Genomic DNA, 13288 nt, shown 5'->3' on the forward strand with positions numbered 1-13288 from the left:
CAGGTGTCTTGTCAAGGACGAATAAGATCCCGAGGATCAAATTAACTGAATTATCGTACTGAGCGAAATCCAAGTACATTAGTGGTGGAGAATTTAAAATATCGGATAACAAAATATATGACTGTCAGTCCGAGGTTGTTTCTGGGTATAATTTATTATACAACCATAAATATTTACATACATCTCTACCCGATTCGATCACACACCCTGTAATAATTGAAAGACTTTTTGATTTATTCAGAAATGTTACTATTAAGAAATTTACTAAATTTATTTATTACTGTAATGTTCATTTGGAGTGCGAAACCGAATATATCTATCAAAAGTTGGTTACCTTCACAGATTTTGTTTTGTTTTGATTTGCTTTTTGCCTTATTAGAGGAATATACATTAACACTTAGTAAAGGAGCAACCTTTGACTTGCTCGTTTTATATTTTGAACATTTTGGCCTCTCACCGATTGCAAATAATCTATATTTCAGAGTTTTTGTAATCAATGTTTACTGTTATTAATTATGCATTATATTATATTGTGGAATTTAATCGGAATTTTCTATAATTAAAATACTTTGAATAAAAGAAGTAGTCAACTGGAAGCTGTCTTTTGCCTCCTCCTTTTGTACAGGGAAAAGGGCTACTCCCCAGGTCGAGGAGGAGATATTTCTGGGTTATATAACGTTGAACAGGCAACGCAAATTGACTGGTCAAGGACGAATAATGTCCCGAGGATCAAATTAACTGAATTATCGTATTGAGCGAAACCCCAGTATGATATACAGATTTTAAACACGGGCTACTCCCCATGTAGAAGAGGAAAGTTTTCAGTAAAACATCTTGGCTAGAGCACCCGCCAGGTGTGTGCATGCTGAGAAACAGAAGATTCCGAGTATCAAAATTGATATTTAAGGAATGAACTCAATGTCTACCCAGGTTATACTCATATAACCTGGGTTGGGGAAGTTAACGCTTTAAAATCCACAAAGAAGATACTGAAAAAGCGTAGTTTGCTCTAACCCAGATTATACTAACATAACTTTGGTAGATATTGAGTTCATTCCTTATTAACTTTCTGTAATCTACTTTACAAATAGAATACGTTTTACTTTTAAAAAGATATTAATCAGTTCAAATTTAAAACGTTACATCAAGCGGATTAGTAGTTGTTTGACGTTGAAGCATTGTGACGTGTCTTGTGATGTGCAAACCAGGTTATACAAGCATGTGTTCAAGATGGTATGCGTTTTAACGAGATTTAAACAACTTTTAAATTGTAGGGCATATTTTCGAAGAAACTTTACCCCATATAACTGTGGTTCTATACAGTCAAATACCGCTTTACAACCACAATTACATTATAATATCCTAAACATTCATTATAATAAATTGATGGGTAAAAGTCCGTATGATATATTTTAACAAAAAAAAAAATATTTAAAAGGGTTTTTGTATAAAATTGCAAACTGTATAATAGAATGAATCACGTGCTTTTCATCGCAAATTATATCCTAGCAAGTAATATTGTTTTATGAAAACAATTCATAATACACATAAGGAGAAGTGTACGCATGCCCCCATCTCAGCAAACCCTGCTACAATGTAAAAATAGAAAAGCGTTACAGCAGAACATTATTAGGGGTTGACCATGTAGCTTTTGGCTTGTTCCATTAAGCGTTAGGTCTGCTTTGCATTTGCGACGCTTAATGATAACATTGTATCATTAGGCGGCGTTTTATCATTAGTGGTTGATATTGTCATCTGTTAATGCAAGAATTTATAGCATTAGGAGTTGCAATTGCAACGCTTAATGCTATTTGTATCATTGGGCGGCGATTTATCATTAGCAGTTGATATTGTCAACTGTTAATGGAAGAATTTATAGTATTAGGGGTTGCAATTGCAATGCTTAATGATATTTGTATCATTAGGGGTTGATACACTGGTCTGGATAAGGTTTGGTTACTAACATTAGTCATCGCAGACCAATTTATCGGGAGTAAACGTTAAAATAAAGTCGTCGCGAATAAACGTTGGTTTACAGTAATGCAGAAATGGGTTTATTTATATCATTTCATTAGGCTTACATACTAATTTTTATTACAGTTTTGGCTAAATTATCGGGGATAACACTCAAAGGATAAGGTTTTCAGGTTGCACTGTGTATTTATACGCCATGTGACGACATGATTAATTATTATGAAGCTTTATGTCGGGTTATTGATATAGGTTGAAAAAGTAACAAAACCATAAAGTTGAACGATTAAATTTTTTCTGTACACAATTGAAAAATTGTTTAATGCTGTTTTATAACTGTCTTTCATGAGCTAATACGGATTTTATCGAAAATGAAACGTTTGCTTTGAATTTTTTTATGCGTAAAATTGCTGACATCTCGCTGTAAAAGTGTTGTGCGGCCCAAACCTATGATGTTTATAAAAAGATCGCAAGTAAATGAAATAAGGTACCGTTTTGGTTTTTGGGAGTTGATTTTAATCAACTCTCCTATGCAGTTACTCTGGCAAACCGAAAGTGAAACAGTGTTTGGACCTAAGCACAAATCATCACCGCTGACAAGACGTAGATCTTGAAAATAATAGATAAATTCGGTGTACTGTAAGCTGTACCATTGTTTTCAAAAAAGTATCTATAAATACCTTGAAAATAGTCAGATTTTATATAGTACGAACAATTCAATTGTTTTATGTAGTTGCATGTATTCCTACGCTAGAGTTCAATATAGTCTTATTCAACCAGACCCTCGGCTGTCTCCGTAAATCTCCGACAAGCAGAGAGTCTCTCTTGGTAGTCGGAGATTAACGGAGACAGCCGAGCATCTGGTTGAACGAGACTAAAGTTCAATATTTCTTGGACCCAGACGTGTACAATTTTTTAGAAACATTTCGATTACTGATACACAGTTTGATGGAATTAATTCTATCTTTAACTATTATATAAACATGATTCATATGGGGTTTTCTCGAAATATTTGTCGGAAAAGTTCGATAATTCATATTATAAAAATTTGCATAACATATCGTTGATTTTAAAATTGATGATAATCAATAAAATCAACTTCTGACAGTACTTCAGTACTTTAATTATCCCCTTGCTAAGGCCTCGGGGAAACGAACACACGTCTCCAAGGCTTGGGGATACAAGCACACATATCCAATGCTTGAAGACACAAACATACATATCTAAGGCTTGGGGGATACAACACACACATATACAAGGCTTACAGAATACAAACCCACATATACAAGGCTTGGGGGATACTTACACACGTATCCAATGCTTGGGGGATATAAATAGACACATATCCAAGGCTTGAAAAATACAAACGTACATATCAAAGGCTTATGGAATACAAACACACGTATCAATAGTTAGGGGATATAAACACAAATATCTAAAACTTGCAGAATACAAACCCACAAATCCAAGGCTTAGGGGATACAAACACACAAATCCAAGGCTTAGGATATACAAACACACATATATAAGACTTGGGGGATAAAAAAACACAATAATCAAAGGCTGAGGATATACAAACACATATATTCAAAGCTTGGGGGATACAAACACAATAATCAAAGGCTAACGAGATACAAACACATATATTGAAAGCTTGGGGGATACAAACACACATATCCAATGCTTGGGGGATATGAATACACACGTATCCAAGGCTTGAAAGATACAAACGTATATCAAAGGCTTTATGTACAAACACACATATACAAGGCTTGGGGGATACAATCACACATACACAAGGCTTGGTGAATACAAATGCACATACATGGGTTGAAGGATACAAACACACGTACCCATGGTTGTGGGATACAAACACATATAACAAAGACTTTGGGATACAAACACACATATCCAAGGTTCCGGGGATACAAAAACACATATTGAAGGCTTGAGGGATACAAAGACACATATCCAAGGTTTGATAGATACAGACACACATGTACAAGGGTTGGAGAATACAAACATGTGGCAATGGCCTTGGGATACAGATATATATATCAACGACTTGGGGGACAAACAAACATATCCAAGGCTTGGGATATAGACACAAACGTACCCAAGGCTATGAAATAAGAACGTACATATGCAAGGCTTGAAGATTATAAACACACATATCCAAGGCTTTGTAATACAAACACACATATACAAGGCTTAGGGTATACAAGCACACATACCCATCGATTGGGGAATACAAACTCACATGGGGATAACAAATATATACAAGGCTTTGTGGATACAAAAACACATATCAAAGGCTTTGGTGGATACAAACACATGTACCCAAGGCTTGAAAAGACAAACACAAATACCAATGGCTTGGGTGATACAAACAAACATATTCAAGGTTTGGTAGATACCAACACACGTATCCTATGCTTGGATGATATCAGCAAATATACAAGGGTTAGGGATACAAACACACATATCAAATGTTTTGGGATATAAACACACGTACCCAAGGCTCTGGCCATGGATACAAACACACACATATCCACGGTTTGCGGGTAAAACACATATGTCGAAGGCTTGGGTGATGAGTTATACGTACCTATGGCCGTGGGATACAAACATTAATATCTAAGGAGTTGGGAATAGAAACACACAAATTCAAGGATTGCGGGATACAAGCACACATATCCAAGGCTTGAGGGATATAAACACACATATCCAAGGCTTTGGAATACAAACTGAAACATATTAAAGGCTTGGTGGATACATGTACAAGAACACAGACATGGGTTGGGGGATACAACAATACGTATCCCGGGCTTGGATATACAAACACGTGTATCCAAGTCAGCTGAATACATACACATGTCCAAGTCTTTTGGGATAGCAACACACATATACAAGGCTTTGGGGATACAAACACACGTATTCAAGGATTGGGGTATAAAAACACACATTTCTGTTAATAAAATATCTACACCATCGTGAATCAGTAGCAAATCTATATATTTATCATTAAAATTATATTCCAGTTTCTTTATATGGATGGAATCAACGAATATGATACTTAAAGGTTTGAGTTGATAAACACTGTATTTTTTGTACCCCCCCCCCCCCACCCTTCCTCCACCCCCCAAAAAATATAAATCCCCCCGAATTATGGTTAAACAATGTACCTGAATTTGTATATTCGTACACTTATTTTGACGTCTAAGCATTGAAATCGAGAAACATCCATCTTGGGGCTTTCTCAAATGAAAATCATAAATATCTTAAGAATTTTCCATAAAACAATAACATAAAAACAAGACCTTAGGATTTCCACCAACAAAATACGACGAACTATCAACAAATGCATTTTGAACTAGTTGATATTCTTTTTAGTTCTCGGCATTCCCAGCGTTTATGAATTTTCATGGAAAAGAGATAAGTCTATATGCGAAACAAATTTTAGCACCAAATGTTTCCAACATCATGCAAGTAAAAAAAATAATAACTTTTAAAACTATCAAAACGTGTTTTACAATAATTTAGAAATACTGTATAATGGCAAATAATCACGATGGTTTTAATTTCACTATGTTCGCGATTTAATATTTTCCTGCGAAATTAAACCCACCGTGAATACTATCATTAGTTTTCAAAAACGTTTCAATGCTTATATATTCTGATCAATTGATTTTTAAACAGCGTGAAATGAAAACCATCGCGATTGGTACTTTATTAGAAATCGTGAAATTTTAACACCGTAGAAGTAAAAGGACCTACAGTATTGGGAATTTTGTTCTGAGGTGATTCTTTCAAATAAACAAAAGGTAGTGTCTCAGAATGCACAAAAACAGATATGGAATACCGCAATATAGTGTGAGAGCTATATCAAGGTGGGTCGCAGGTTTGCTTTCGTCATCAAATTCTGTACGCAATTTAGACAACTTGTTTGGCCGCTTTGTGCACATTTGTTTATGACGTCATAACGGATACATCTCAAGTTTCCCGCATTACGCTCTAAAACAAAATGCTCGGGGTGATAATGAAGTTATCATTTATATATATGCCGTAAATACTAGACAGTAGTAGTCATTCATATTTATTCTCCGCGAATCAAAAAAGGAAGTGTACATTGAATGCAACACATTATAATTATGCAGATAATCAGCAAGAATTGGAGCGTTCTTTTTCAGTCTATGTAAAAGTTCAAACTGTAAATAAAAACCAGCGGTGTAGTCTCAAACTTGTAACACATGAGAGAGAGAGAGAGAGAGAGAGAGAGAGAGAGAGAGAGAGAGAGAAAGAGAGAGAGAGAGAGAGAGAGAGAGAGAGAGAGAGAGAGTAAAATATTTTGGTCCTCGGCTTCGGCAATAATTTTTTAACAATTGATTAGTTACTAAATTAATATATAATAATATAATATATCAATAATAAATTATTATTACATGTAGCTATTTTGCCCGAAAATAGGGAAGAGCACAGTCGGGGAATTCATTTTTCTTAGTTGTGAAGATCTTGATAGGCAAAATAATTGCCCGCAGCTTACAAATAGCAACCGTTTTCTAGCTTCGAGATTATATACATTAGGTCTAAGTTATATTGCGACCAAACAAATTAATATGGAAATGCACTTGCTAACAAATTTGATCCTCCTTTCCCTCCTTGATTTTAGATATCAAAATATTATGCTCTGCATCATCTGATTTAGAATAAGACTGTAAAAGCTAGCTTTTCTGGTTAATAATTTTTTAATATCAACAGAACAGATCTCGTCCTGTACATAAGACCGGAGGTTCTTCCTGTATACCGGAGGTACGGTGTACACGAGATGCTGCCCCCCCCCCCCCATAATAGTTTTGGATTCATGATAAAAATATGTTTAATCTCGAGCTCTTTCATATTCTCAAAAAGTTCATTTTTTAAAGAAAGATATATGCTTTAGCAAGTTAATTATGGTAGGTGGTCTAATCACTAGGAAAATTGTCACTTTTACTGTTACAGAGTTATGTGTACGAACGTGGCTATATATGGATGGATGTTAAATATTTTCTCTTTTCTGTAATTTTGTGGACAATATTTATGTAAAAAGAATCTGCATCGTCCTTAAAACCTTAAATCTGTAAAATCTTTATCAGTCCTGAGTAAATAACGATTTAACAAATTTTCAGGGTATGTTTTAAATGATTGCATCACTTAGTAAGTGGAACAGGTTTACCATTTTTGACGTCGTAATCATGACGTCAAATACCGAAATGCGTCAATTTTTGGTAGAATAATCAGAAACATAAAATAAAATAGCAGAAAATCTAGCGAGAACACATATAATTTTTTTTTACATATATAATTTGTAGATCACGTTTTCTTTACACATAGAAACCGTTGATAAATTCGTCTATATTGTTTAAAAGCTATTTGCAATTTAAAAAAAAAAACTCCATCTCGAATATAAAGAGAAATCCGCTCATTTTCCTATATTTTTTTTTTTTAGAAATGCGTCAAAACAGCACTACAAACGATACTAAGTTTAGAGCGGTATTGCATACAAATAGCTTAGGCAAATTTGATAAAAATTTTATATAATGGACTGTGTATCCTAAATAACGATTTAACAAATTTTCAGGGTATGTTTTCTCGTGAGATTTTTTATGGGGTAAACCCGCGACCCACCTTAGATACTATTATAAGCTTTTGAAAAGAAGTGAATCCTGCATAGAACAGTGTTTTCTGAAATTGAAACTTCCGGACTTTATGTTTTTGGTTAACACTACATTTAACCGTCAATTAAACATTTGATATTATGTAATACCAATGCAGTCACGCGTGTATTTGCAAAACCCTGCAATCATAATACAATGCTAGTGTTACTTTTAAAAAATAAATCTTTAGTGTCTGTCAACCATTTGTTTTGAACATCATCAAAATGTTCATATATCGTTTTCCCTTTTAGCAAAGTATTGAAAATTTTAATAATGTATATTTGTTTTCAATGCATCAGTTATTGAACATTATATCAAGTATCACGAGGTAAATATAAAACGATGGGTGTTGACAAGATTTTGCTTGCAAACGAGCTCAGCCATTAGTATATCACGTGATTCTCATAATCATTGTTCATTAAGGAAGGTCTATGCTGTCATTCGATCGTCACAAGAAGCATTTTCCGAACTCCGCCCCGTCGAGAGACGCGTGTTTTCGACGCTACACTTTAAAATGGCAATGGGATGTAGGTCGAGATGGTGTAAGCGAGTCTTCCTCATTGTTTGATCATACGTATACTTCTTCGAACATTTTAACTAAGATAACGATATTTTTTTAAAAATTTCCTTCAATGATCCTTCATTGTTAAAGTAATCGTATCATACAGATTTATCATTTGTTGGACTCTCAATAACGGCAAAATTTGATTGATTTTGATTTTGATGAACACGCTATTTCCAGATTCTGTATTTCAATTGTATTCTTTAGAAATTAAATTTGCGAACGTTTTATGATAGCGTTAAAAAAATGCCAATTGAACAATTTTTGTGGGGTGACAGTTACTGTTCTTATCAAAAGAACATTCACGTCAATTGACCTGGTTCACATGCTTCTTTGAACCGTCATTGTTTAAAGCAATATGAGCTGCAATTTTCATGTTGAATTTAAAAAAAAAAAAATGTTATTTTTTTCTAAAATGACAAAAAATATCATGGTTTTTAAATTTCTATTCGCTCTAATTTTGTCGGAAAAGCCATCAAGAAGCCTTAATTGGAGCAAAATTGAATTATTGTCGTCCTGTACAAAAAATGATCTGCTATTTATTCCTTATAAGTGAAATCTTTCTCCTGACAAAAACTAATGATTTTTTTAAAATCTTACTTATCATAAAAGTTTAAGTTACAGGCGGACTTATCATTCTTGTACGTTTTTGCAGCAAAATAAAATTCTAAAAAATACAGCTCATATTCCTTTAATGATGATAACATTAGTAACACAGCACTGCATTCTTGCCGGTCATTTAATAGCAATATGTGGTATTGTGTATGATATGGCAGCAATTCAAAACAAGAGTGTCCCGCATACCGACGTTCCGTTCCTTGAGTGATACTTGTAGTATAATTAAATGCACAGAAGTTTTCAAAAGAAAATCACTATAACCATAAGTTAAAGGGGTCTTTGTCACTATTTAAACTGAGAGTTTTCAAATGTTATACTGTTAAATTAACAGTGTAAACCACCTTTTATCCGCGTGCGAGAAAAATTTGCAAGAATCGCCAGAGTCTCACTTTCGCAAATATTTCTCCCCGCGAACCAGTCTAAATTAGACAATCTAAACACTATTACAAACAGTGTGACAGACTACAATGTGATATAGTGATAGGTGTGCTCCTTATTTAAAATTTAAAGGTATTCCTACAGTTCTAAAATCTTTTATGAAAGATATGAAAAGGCTCTCTTTATTTTCTCTTTATGGTAACAAAACTGTAATAACATGTTCATTTTCCTTTATAAATCGGTCGTTGCTTCATGCTCATATTAAATTTCATCAAATAGCTTCATTTTCCTTCATTAAAGATTTTTACAGATTTCTAACTTTCAAAATGAATTCTAAAAATATATTTTAAGAACATTTGTATTTAAATTTGGAACAAAATTCATATCAAATAATTAGAGAGGTGTTCTATTATTACTTTTCGATTGCTGATGCAAATTGAGTCATATTTTTCTGCTGCTAAGCTATTGGTGATAATGAATTGTGTGTTCAGAATTATTCTTACCTGGGGACTTGAGACAGGTGAAGGGAACATTCGATAGCAATTACTGTAATACACTATTCGTCTGTCATTTTAATCGATGATAACAATTAAGCAATTTGATATGCTATTAAAAAAAACAATGATAATAATTGAAGTTAACAAATAAGCAATTCACTATGTAAGCATTTTTATATTAATAATACCGCTAAAACCTGATTTTAAAATCATAGATTATAACACATGTTACTGTACCAGTTGAACTGTTGATACCGACATTTAAATCATGTTAAAGGATTTTGCTTTGAATGTTTTCGTCTGACTTATCCGTTAGGTTGAAGAACGTTTTAAATCCTTGATCAAACAATCACTTACATATTAAGGAGAAAACAGACAAGACGAACGGTAAATAAACGGTCGAGGACAAGAAATCTACATAAGGTTGATATATGACATTAACATTTCATCAAAAAACTTAATTCAATGTCAGCATACACTTTATACTTACAATCGGTCTTTTCTTAAAGTTGGAACATTATTATTCGTTCATTGTGAATAGTTTGGTATCGTAAAAACAAAATAGAACGAGTTAGGAATTATTGTCCAAATTTGGAATTCAAAAACAAAAAAATTGAACGACTGTTGACTTTAAAATACACATATTTGTTTGAAGTCAATATACAGTATAACACGGTTATAGCAAACACGCTAATAATGAATTGACGCTCACAGCGAAGTGACTTTTATTCCTCGTGACTTTATTTTTTTGTTGTTAACTTGACGGATATAACGAATAGCGCTTAGAACGAAGCAAAGTTGTCCGTCCTTGGCACTCCGTAATAAGCTTCTTTTACTGCATAAGCGGACAGACACTCTGACGGACGGACAGATAGCCAGAATGATAAGGGAAATCGTCCTGTGAGCTAGGTCTAAAACACAGATGTCCATGGACTCAAAGTACTACATGTACTTGTCTCATTAAGAATGCTTTGTGTTTTATTGAAGCATTGAATGCGAATGCTTATTTTTGGATGCCGTGGGTCTTATGACACACCAATGCGGTGAAAACAAATTGAATACCGCTCGTTAGCGCGGTATGACAATTTATCTGCACCGCATTGGCGTGTCATAGGACCCACTACATCCAAAAATAAGCATTCAATGCCTATATCTATAATCATACTGATTTTCTTTTGTGTGAAATATATGTGTATCGTCGCTGTAAGCCATTATATAAGCTCTCAGTCAAGGATATGAAACATACACGGAACAGCCATATTAACATGTTATTTAGTACGCTTCTGCAGCTAAAAACATAGTGCCAGAAACTTTGTAGAAAAAATCGTTTTAATTAGGGAGTAGATATAATTTAATGATTATTTTTCAAAAGTACATATCAAATTGGTTTAGTTAGGTTGAACATTTCATTTAATTTTACAAAAATATATATACTCAAAACACCTGGTTATGTTTATATTTGTGCTCATGGTAATGAGCAAAGTGTATTCATAGAAAATTGAACGTCAAATATTTCCAATGCAAACATAAGCGGAAATATACACTGAATGTAACTATTGCACTATCAATGAAAAAAACCCACATGTTCACCGATTTTCTTTGAAAGAAGGCTTGTAAAACATATTGAAGAAAGTTATGTCTGTTTAATTCCGTTTTGATGAGATTTATTGGAGTTTTAACGAGGCCGGGTCTAATTTATCCTGCCCTAGATTTTTGAATGAACTTTTTTACATGTATTTCTACTGATATAATTATTATTTTAAGATAAAAAAAAAATAAGACATTTACCACACCGTTTGTTTAAGGGGTCATCTCAAATTGTGTTAATTCTTAACATAGGACCCTATAGGGTTTAGCGTGAAATGTCTAAATTTTGCACATTTTTTGCAATTTTTTTAAACTTCTGCCCTAAGGATTTATTTTTCTGTTTTACATATTAAAGTTATGGCTAAAAGACATCAAATGGTCAAATAAAAAATCCTTTTACCTCCTGGTTTGTTCCAGGGGTCTTATTAAAGTTTTTTTGTATGCCCAATTTCCCAGATTTGTAAAATAATTGCTATTTTCTTATTAGACAAAGACGGAAACGGTGATCTTAATAGTATTATAAAAACAGTCAGACATATTTAAGTAATACATAAATATATAACATCACATATTAAGGGTCATTAATATAAAATACATTGTTACTGTCTTGAAATATATGAATTAAGCTATATTTAGGCGGGATAAGAAAACGTGACAGAGGGCTAGGCTTGCTGAAGCCTCTTCACGTGTTCGACCCGAGCCCAAATATAGCTTATACTTCGAGACATTTATGTTTATTCCACAATATAATATCAATCTTCGCATCAAACAAGCTATTTTCAACAAAGATCGCTGAATATCTGCAGTTGAAACTATCACGCCATGGCGTCAACAAAGCAAAACGATGACGTCACAATACAAATGAAACGCTGCGAAAGCGTGCGTACTCGTTCTGTTCTCGGCTTCGTTAAATATAGTCCATGTTAATTCGTCAACACTGAAAGAAACTCCCATTTGATTGTGTTTTTTAAAGACTAAGGCCCCAGTTCACCTAACATATCTTGAATGCATAAACCTGTAGGCACCTTTCATTTATTACTTTGGTCTCCTACATGTAAAAGCAAACACAGAATCACTTGTTGTGGTTTGAAATTAACTTAATGGGATGGTTCTTTGCGAGCTGATTCATTCATGTATGCCCCAGTCACACATTCACGGATTAAATGCTGGATTAGCTACGGAAGCGATCTGGAATCATTCGTGGCGATATGTATTGACCCGTGGCTTTTCCGTCTGTCATCGTATCCAAACGTAGCAATACTTGTATAGCTGAGACAATTTTGGAACATGTTCAAAATTCCACTACGGATGAAACCACCGTAGTACTTCCTTAGAAAAACTTACTAAACCGTTTTAGAACGTAAAAGTCCGTTTTAACTCCGTATAAATCCGTAATAATTGGTATGTATCAATTTGTATCCATTCCGTAGTGCATCCGTACTAACTCCGCATCATTAGATTTTCCGGTGTGAACCGTGGAAAATATTCCGTAGTAGAACCGTGGAGTTTATCCGTGAATGTGTGACTGGGGCATTACGTATAAAGACGTGGTGTGATTTTGTTTATATTGTATTTATGACAAAATCAAAAAAAAAAATGCAAAATTTAAAGCAATATGAGCTGTATTATTCAGAATTTTATTTTCCTGCAAAAACCTGCTAGTATAAGAAGTCTGTATATAACTTAAGTTTTTATGATAGATAAGACTTGAAAAAAAAAGATTAATGTTTATAGAAGAAAAATTTCTCTTCTGCGGAATATATAGCAGATCAATCATTGAACAGGACGACAATAATTTAATTTTTCTCCAATTAAGGCTTCTCAACGGCTTTTCCCACAGAAATATGGCAAACAGAAATTTATAAACCATGATATTTTTTGTCATTTTAATAGAAAATAATATTTTGTATAAAAAATTTTCAACATGAAAATTGCAGCTTATATTGCTTTAAACATCTTATGCTTGTGTTTATGCTGCAGCT

The 13288-nt window shown here is 33.6% G+C and overlaps 1 protein-coding gene across 2 annotated transcripts in view; it reads left to right on the plus strand.

Annotated features, from left to right (window-relative positions):
• Window positions 1–13288, plus strand: part of LOC105339334 (lithostathine) — an 82841-nt gene that overhangs the window by 46684 nt on the left and 22869 nt on the right. The gene's annotated exons all lie outside the window — the stretch shown is intronic.

This window comes from Magallana gigas, chromosome 1 (genome assembly GCF_963853765.1).
Source record: "Magallana gigas chromosome 1, xbMagGiga1.1, whole genome shotgun sequence".
NCBI lineage: Eukaryota > Metazoa > Mollusca > Bivalvia > Ostreida > Ostreidae > Magallana > Magallana gigas.